Below are 9,652 nucleotides of genomic sequence, written 5' to 3' on the forward strand. Positions count from 1 at the left end.
CCCTTAGCCATGGTTCACACAATACCTCATCATGCCTAGATTGAGCCATGGTCAATCATATGGCCACCGGAAAGATACAAGACAGTAAACAATTCAATACATCACACATTACAGAATTTTGGTGCTCTCGGTTTGAGCTTTGGGTGGTCCTCAGTATTTGCTTGAGTTGTGGTTGGCCAAATGCCCTTAGCCATGGTTCAAGCCACACCTTAGGATGTTGGTAAGGGACTCTGGTCGGTGGTTCAGGCCCAATGGCCATTAGTTCCCTAAAATAACTAGCAAATGCACAGCTGCTGCCACCGTGCCTTAGGACAGCAGCAATGTTTCGGTTCAGGGGTCTTGTTCGAGTTCTCAGTTGGCTTTTAGCCTATGGCCTTGGACTGGACAGTACCCAATGAGTTATGAAGGTCATGTTTTTGGCCGTTCGTGATTTCGTTGAGTTTAGACGTCGTACGAGAATTCACGGTGCAATGTGTCCAAAGTGACTCTCGAAAGAGCGTTTCATGATTTTGGCCTCCATTCACTATTTTTCGTGTATTACAGTTCTTATGGATATTATTTCATTATTTTAAGTGTATTTTAATCATGGCTAAACGATGGTTCAATGTTCGTTCGGGTTGGTACGAAGCCGTGGTTGGAAATTTGGTTGTTGGTCTCGTTTGTCTCGTTTTTGGTTCGGATATGAAGTTTTGTGTCATGTTTAGATTATTTGCATGTGTCTCATATTAGGATTAGGTCGCAGCAAGCCTGGGGACGATCCAACTCATCCGGTAAAAACATAGTTATAATTATATTACGTGCATAAAATATAAAATGTTTATTTTGAGATATATGCGATATGTCTTGTGGCCACCTCATGCTTATGAGATCTCTTCACCCGGTGACTTACGACCGATTTACGATTATGTATGGGTACGGACATCCAGTCCAAGGGGCTATGGTGATCTCTACCGCCCAGTATACTGCGGTTTAGTCTGATCAGACGTTCATGATATGTTATGGGCCACTTGCGTTGAAACATTATCTCTACCAAAAAAATCTCGATATGATATTTTATGACAGGGCTCTATCGAGCAAATCTTTTACGTACGATTTTCAGATATGCACATTTATATTTAGTCATGACACGATTTTTACGTTACGCTTTACGATATGATATTTTACGTTGCATACGATTTTATGATATATTTACTTGCTATTCACGATATATGCATGTTGAGTCTTTATACTCACTAGACTTAATTGTTGTAGGTACTGATGAGGCCGAGACTGAGGGCAGAGACAAGTGAACTAACTTGGGTCAGCAGTAGTAGGAACCCGAGGACCTCATGTTTCAGTTTATTCACCTTTTTATGTTAAAATTCAAATTTTAATATGTTGGATTATTTTTAAGTTGTTGTTTTGAAACACAATATTTACTTCCGCTGTTATTTTAAAGTTAAATCTATTTATAGATTTATTTTATGAATTGGACAAGTTATTTATTTAGAAAATTTTTGATAATTTCGTGAAAATGCGAATACGAAATACGGGCCTTTACAGAGTTGGTATGAAAAAAAATTGTTCGGCCTTTTGAAAAAGGGTGAAGAAAAATTTGGTCGCAAGTTTCTTCCTTCTGATGCCCAATGTCGTCGCTACACCGACTCCAGATTTAGGAAATTCGGATGTCCCAGTCTCAACAAAGAAATTGTTTGGGATTTTTAGTGCAATCCAAGCGAGGAAGACAGTCTTCGATTGTGGACCTAATTAGGCGCGCGCCCGACATGCGCGTCTGTGCACGCGGCATGTGCATAGGAACGTTTCGGGCACCGCGCTGGATCGTGGGCTTGAATTGTTCGGGCTGAGGGGCGATTTTCAGATTTTTCAAAATTTTGGGTTAAATTGATATTTTTGAAATAGGGGCGATTTTACCCCTACCATAATTTTGATAAAATTAATTTCTTACAAAATAAATAATTGTAACATGATTTTAATTATTTATAGTAAAAGGTGTTTTACAAGAAATTTAATTATTTGAAATTAAATAAAAGTGTTTATTTGAAATGATAATTATGGTGGTTAGTGATAATTTACGTGATACACGATTTATTGATAATATGTGATATTATTGTATTTATATAATATATGATATTATATGTTTAAAAGGATGATCGAGAGCTATGACCAGTGTGCTAGGTGTATGTTAGGATATTTTACGTATTGTATTTTTGATTATTTGATAATTAAAAGTGGACTTGGTTTATAATCTGTTTCCACCGCCTAAATTTGTACCCCAATGTGCAATGGATATTTAATGTAAATATTAGAATTAGTAGGAGATCATGATTTGAAGACGATGGGCCCGATCCTCGGAAGTAATTTAGAAGATCGATGACATGTAAAATATTGGAAGCTTATGTAATATTGCATTTGCATCCCTAAATTTACCTATGTTATGGACATGTATCCGTATGTGGCTCGTATGGATTAATTAGCTCTCGGTTATCGATCATCCTTTATTATTTATGATTTATGTGATATATTATAAATAATCAGTATGTTCATTATTATTAATATAATAACAAGAGTTCCATGAATCTGTCAATATACAAACAATCATTACACAAGTTTTAAAATTAATGATGAGACAAATTTTTAAAATTAAAATCCCTCATTTTGGAAGAGATCCAAAATTTAAATCAAACCCATTAAAAGGATATTTAAAAGAAAGTTTAATAATTCATTGTCTTTTATCAACGGTGGTTGCATGATGAATGCTACCCGAGGTCAATGTCCGGCTCATATTATTGGGGAGGCCTGGACGCCGGAAAGCTGTGACTTCCACTAACATATTTGATGTGAACTACGTTGAATCCCATGACTTCGGCTCATATTATTGGGGATTTCATGGAGACCGTCCATTAAGATTCAACATTGATGAGTCGGGCTCGACGTGTGAAGAGAAAGGGGATCATATTATTAGACCTTCCTCAAACGTGAGGCAAAATTACGTAAGGGTTGCAAGGAGTTGCAATTGGGCTCTACCTTTTGGAAGTTATGCTTAGCTGATATTATTCGGGATCATAATTTCTCAATTTTGCCTTGCGTACTCACTAAGAAAATTGGATTTCACGTTTGTCATCAGAGGGTGGTGAAAATGTCAAAATAGTGGGAGGCAATTTGAAAAAACAAAAGTCCATATTTTACGTCTTACAAAATATTTTAAAATAGTCGGTAACATTTATTCTGTTTCCACATCAGTATTATTATGATTTCGTCACGTAATTCATTTATGTTATTAAAACAAGCTAACAGAACACTAATTTTCAAGATTGGCTGGGAAAATTGTTCTAAATTCGGAGAAAATAGCTGAAACAACCCACTCCCATGACACTTACATTTAAGTGAATCACATACGCGGAAGCCTTAACATTTGAAAGGGAAACATAAACAATTAACATGCATAAGAATAAAAACTTGACTAAATCTTGCCATAACCATTTTTTTTTTCTTTTGAACATTAAACCATCATTCAATATTATTAACAAAATATACAATTCTTTCCCCAAAAGATGCATACTTAAAAAAACATAACTATCCAATATTCATTCAACCCATCAAATACGATTTTACATGCCAAAAGTTTCCCTTCCTCATGCCATATGACTTCTTCTATCTTGGACAATCCCTTTAAAGCTTTCTTCTCACCTGCATCATATGACGTTAACTTGAATGAGATAAAACTCAGTAAGTAAGAAGCTATACATAACAAGTAAATATACATGGCTTGGCTTGAAACATGGCTATAGCAATGGTAATGAACAATGAATAATACCATCTTCAATGAACAATAATAACAAATCAATATAGATGGTATTTCATGACATGAATTAAAAGAAAAAAAAATGATAATCCTGTGACCTGTGACCTGTGAAGAGTATCTCTTTGATATAAATATGTGGGTACCCGGACGCTAATTCATTCCTTAATCGTCTTTAGGAAGAATTCAAACAATTATAATAAACAGGGTCTAAAAATTTTTCTTTTTAAAATATAAGTGCGGAACGTAATGGAATTTAACTAATATACATCTCAGTATAAAAGTACAATAATGTACAACAATTATTCAAACTAGTCTAAGGTTCAACTACTAATTTCCAGTATTAAACCAAGTCTACATCTAAGTCCGGAATCACCACTCTAATCTCGATCTCTCATCATCCTCTTGACCCTGATCCTGCCCCACCTGTTGTCATGCACACATACAAACAAGACAACAGCCGGATACTCCGGTGAGAATAAATCCCAGTATTAATAATGTATACATGCAGTTAACTGAATTAACATAAAAGCATGAATTATATCTTATCACATGTAGCATAATCAAACAACATGTATCAATACCAATCTGTAAATAATAACTGAATCGTAATCTACGAAACATAAATCAATACAAATCTGTAAATCAAGTTCTAGTCTCGATATCTAAGACTTGACTCATCTCTCATTCTAATCTAGGGATCCCGGTGAATAAGAACGTAACAAGTCTCCCACCTACTACTACCAGTCGCGGTGGCGGTACGTTCTTATTTCTGGACATTGGTCTAGCTGTATCGAATAATCTATAATAAGAAAAATGTCTGTATCTTAAGCATATCGATACCCCAAACGTCCAGTGCCTTGGCGTATCTACCAAGACTAAGCCTAGTCTGACAATGTGCAATGGGTCAGTGACTATACTGTCAAAATCTAACCCCTCTGTCAGTGACTCTCACTCAATAGCTCTCTGCTTTCTACTTCTAATTCAATAGAATAACATAATCATTAAAACACGAAGGTATAAAAACAATACCATACAAGTATGTGGTTTAGGGAAACTCGAGTTAAATCTAACTCAAGTCGATCTCCCAATTAACATCAATTTATACCTTTCTCTTCTTGGTCTGATGAAGACGAAGTCTTGTATTCCAATCTGTCCATACCGAATCTAACAATGACGATCGCATAAATACAATATCAGTATATAACTCAGTTCAAAACCTGTTCTGATCAATACTCAAATCAAACACAATCTGATTAATGTCAATGACATAACAATACAATCTCAATCAATACTGAATCTGATCAATATCAATCAACTGATGTTTCGACGGCATAATACTACAGTCTTGATAATCCCGTCAATCTCAACATCACAGATATAATATCAGAATTCATAATTAGTATCAGTACAATTCATAATCTGAATAATAACACAACTCTGATATAGAATCTCAACTAAATCAACTCTGAAATTCATAATAATTGTATAACCAGTCTATTCTTTAATCTGACTTCAATTATACAATGTCTACTGTAGCAGAAACATCATATCTGATTCGTATTCAATTCTGACAATATCATAATTTCAAATCATGTCTAAACGTAATAAAACTCACGTTCAGTTGTAGCCTGCGTTGATAGGAACACAGTATTATAATCAGATTCAAAAACAGACGGACGGATTTTGCGTAACACTCAAATCTATGAGGCAAAAGATGTATGAAGTTCTTCAGGCTTCTCCTTACTGAAGGAACAATCGATTTATACATATATATATATATATATCTCGTGCATGCAAGGCAAGTGGCTCACTCCTTCACATAACACGTCTCGCGCATATGCGCGACACAATCCGCGCATATGCGCGAGACCTACGGGTCTCGGCTTTTAACCACTCGCGCATATGCGCGTTTCATCTCGCGCATATGCGCCAAAGTTTCTGGACGGGTCGCGCAGATGCGCGCCTTATCTCGCGCATGTGCGTCTATGCTTCTGTAATCTTCGCGCATGTGCGCCGATACCTGTCGCGCATGTGCGCGGGGACTCTTCTTGTACTTCATGTTAAATAATCTTTCGGTTCTCCCGGTCTGATCCGTTCCGTTTATAATCATCTTAATTAATAAATAAATCATTTCAAATTAATCTCAGATTACAGTAATAAAATCTCGGGCATTACAAAATATATATCAAAACTGTGAGAGATACTCATAATCATGAAATTGGCCAATGACATGCATAAATTAACTATCATTTACTTGGCTTTGATCATGGAAAATTTCATTGAGACAATTTAACAAATACTTAGGTAGGCAACAATAGAGTACTAGCTCCTTATCAATGAATTCAATGGTATTCTTGGATCAATTAACTAATAACAATACATACATCAATAATATAACAATGGAAGGAGCTAGACATCAATAAACATGACTTATATACATATATATCATGTGAGCATTTGAAAGGAAGATTCTACTTACAACCCACAAGCACTATGACGGTTATGATTATCTTGAATGAATCCTACAACAATAATCACAATAATAACCATAAATCATCACCAATAATCCAATGAATCTAAGAACCCAACTTAACCCTTAATATTACAAACCCTTCCAACTCCCAAAGATAAAGAAACCTTACCTTGTAAGACAATAATAATTCAACTAGATCTCTTGAACTTGAAGATAAGAAATGGAGAGAACCTTGGAGAGAAAAATGAACTAGAACCGATGGAGACTAATGGAAGAAGAAAGAATTGTGGAGAAGCATCTAGAAAAGGGTTAAAAGCCTTCAAATACACCAAAAACGTGTTTTAAAATAACAATTCTCGTACAACTAGCACCGCGGCGCCGCCCGAATTGCGCCGCGGCGCCCGCCCTACGACGCCTGCAGCGCCAGGGCTTCGGCCCTGCAGCGCTGCCCTGCACGCCCAGGCAGCGCTGCCTTCTGGCACTGCGGCACTGTCCCTGGCACCAAAAATCTTGCCCAACTCACCTTAAATCCAACCTTTACCAATACTATTCCATACCAATAAAATTAGCATCCCAATACATCCACAATTCATCCAACACAACCATCAACAAAACTCATTCATTACCATAACAACACTAACCATAAACATAACTCCAAATAATAACCATATTTAACCATTCCAATAACATATCCATAACCAATAACCATTAAAATATCTATAACCATACCTTATCACAAAAAATCATAAATTACACCATAAACAATAACATGATAAAAGGTCGGGATATTACAATCTTCCCTCCTTATATAAATTTTGTAAAGCCCGGAAATTTAATCCTAGTAATCTGTAATTATTGATTTATAATTTGATATGATTATGAAAGGATTAACCGAGACACGATTTGAAGTAACGTGTGAAAATGTATGTGTGAGGACAGTACCATCGGCGCACATGCGCGACATGAGACGCGCACATGCGCGAATTGGACAGAAGGTCTCGCGCATATGCGCGACAGGAAGGCGCGCATATGCGCGAGCTGTGTAAAGGTTCGATCACAACTCCAGAGAGTCTCGCCCATATGCGCGGAAGGTGTTGCGCATATGCGCGAGCTGCCGAGAAGAAATGTGCGAAGACCAGAAGGTCTCGCGCATATGCGCCGATGTAGGTCGCGCTTATGCGCGAGACGTGCAGCACAAAGACATGAGCCACGTTTTACGAAAGCATGCATGGTATATATATATATATATACGAAGGTAAATTCGAAATCAAAGAGAAAAGGGAAAAAATCGAAGCCACTTTTCCATTTTGATTTTAGAATTCGATTCGTGAGAAATCCGTCCGTCTGATTTTAAATCCGACTTCGGTACCGAGTTCCTAACAACGTAGGCTACAACTGGACGTAAGTTTTACTACGTTTTGACATGTTTTGAAATTATGATGTTGTTGGAATTGAATACACGTCATATATGATGTTCTTGACATGTTAAACGTCATAGAATCGAAGTCAGATTGAGAAACGGACTGATTATGGAATTGTTATGAATTTTTTTTAGGAAATATTGATTTATACGGACAGATTTGAATTGGAACTGGATTATAGATTATATTGGATATTGGTTATGGATTGTAACTGTTATCTGGTGATGTTGTATTGACGGGAATATTGAGATTGTACCGTTATACCGTTGATTTTGAATTAAATCCAGATTAACCAGATTCAGTATTGAATTGAGAATGAAATATTGATATTAGTATTCCCGGTATGTCATTTCAGATTTACAAAGACAGTCTTGAATTCAGAACTGAGATTGCTTCAGACAGTGACTACAAACGAAAGGTATAAGTCAATATGGTATTGGGAGATCGACTTGAGTCGGTTTAGACTTGAGTTTCCCGAAATCACATACTTTACTTTTTGCATTGATATTTGCATTGATTTGATTGAGGTACTTGCTCTCTTGATTTATAGATAGTGGGTATTAGACGAGTAATCTTGTGACAGAAGTGCCTGATAGTGGCGGGATCGTCACGGGCACATTGCACGATGTCACAAGATAGTGTATTGGCGATAGTGCCAAAGTCTGTCACCGGATGATTGGCTATCGATGTGGATAGAAATGTGGCTTCTTCTATTACTGGTGATCGGTACTGTATCGATGTGGATAGAATCGTAACTCTTCTATTACTGATGATCGATATCATATCGATGTGGATAGAATCGGAGTTTCTTCTATTACTGGTGATCGATACTATATCGATGTGGATAGAATAAGAGCTTCTTCTATTACTGGTAATCGTTACCCTATCGACGTGGATAGAACTGGAGTCTTTTCTATTACTGTTGGTCGATATGGGAATGCCAACTTCTGGAAACCGGGATCCCTAGACTAGGATTGAGTCTAGTCTGAATTGTAGAGTTACGAGTATTGTCGACAGTCCGATATTGATTATGTTTCAGATTTTGAGACATATTGTTGTTATCTATTACATGCTTTATATTTTTTTATATGATTGCATGTTTCGTTGATTTATACTGGGATTATATTCTCACCTGAATTATCCAGCTGTTGTCTTGTTTGTATGTGTACATGACAACAGGTGGAACAGGATCAGGGTCCAGGAGATGAGGAGATATCGTGATAGACTGGAGACTTCGGACTTTGATGTATATAGGGTTTTGGCACTTGATAATTAGATGTTGAACCTTAGTTTTTACAGATTTGTAGACGGTACAGGACTTGTACTTTATTTTATACTGAGTTGTATATTAGTTTGATTTCACTACATTCCGCATTAAAAAAAAGAAAAAAATTTTATGACCCTAATTACTTGATTAGTAAATTGATCCTGATGATGATTAAGAACATGATTAGCGTCCGGGTCCCCACAACAGGTGGTATCAGAGCGATAGATCCTTTTGATACATATTGCTGTTATCTATTACATGCTTTATATTTGTTTATATGATTGCATGTTTCGTTGATTTATACTGGGATTATATTCTCACCGGAATTATCTGGCTGTTGTCTTGTTTGTATGTGTACATGACAACAGGTGGAACAGGATCAGGGTCCAGGAGATGAGGAGAGATCGTGATAGAGTGGAGACTTCGGACTTTGATGTATATAGTTTTGGCACTTGATAATTAGATGTTGAACCTTAGTTTTTACTGATTTGTAGACGGTACAGGACTTGTACTTTATTTTATACTGAGTTGTATATTAGTTTGATTTCACTACATTCCGCATTAAAAAAGAGAAAAAAATTTTATGACCCTAATTACTTGATTAGTAAATTGATCCTGATGATGATTAAGAACATGATTAGCGTCCGGGTCCCCACAAATTTCGTCCCCGAAATTTTCTTACCGTCAAA

Source organism: Primulina tabacum, chromosome 1 (genome assembly GCF_025594145.1).
Source record: "Primulina tabacum isolate GXHZ01 chromosome 1, ASM2559414v2, whole genome shotgun sequence".
NCBI classification, from domain to species: Eukaryota; Viridiplantae; Streptophyta; class Magnoliopsida; order Lamiales; family Gesneriaceae; genus Primulina; species Primulina tabacum.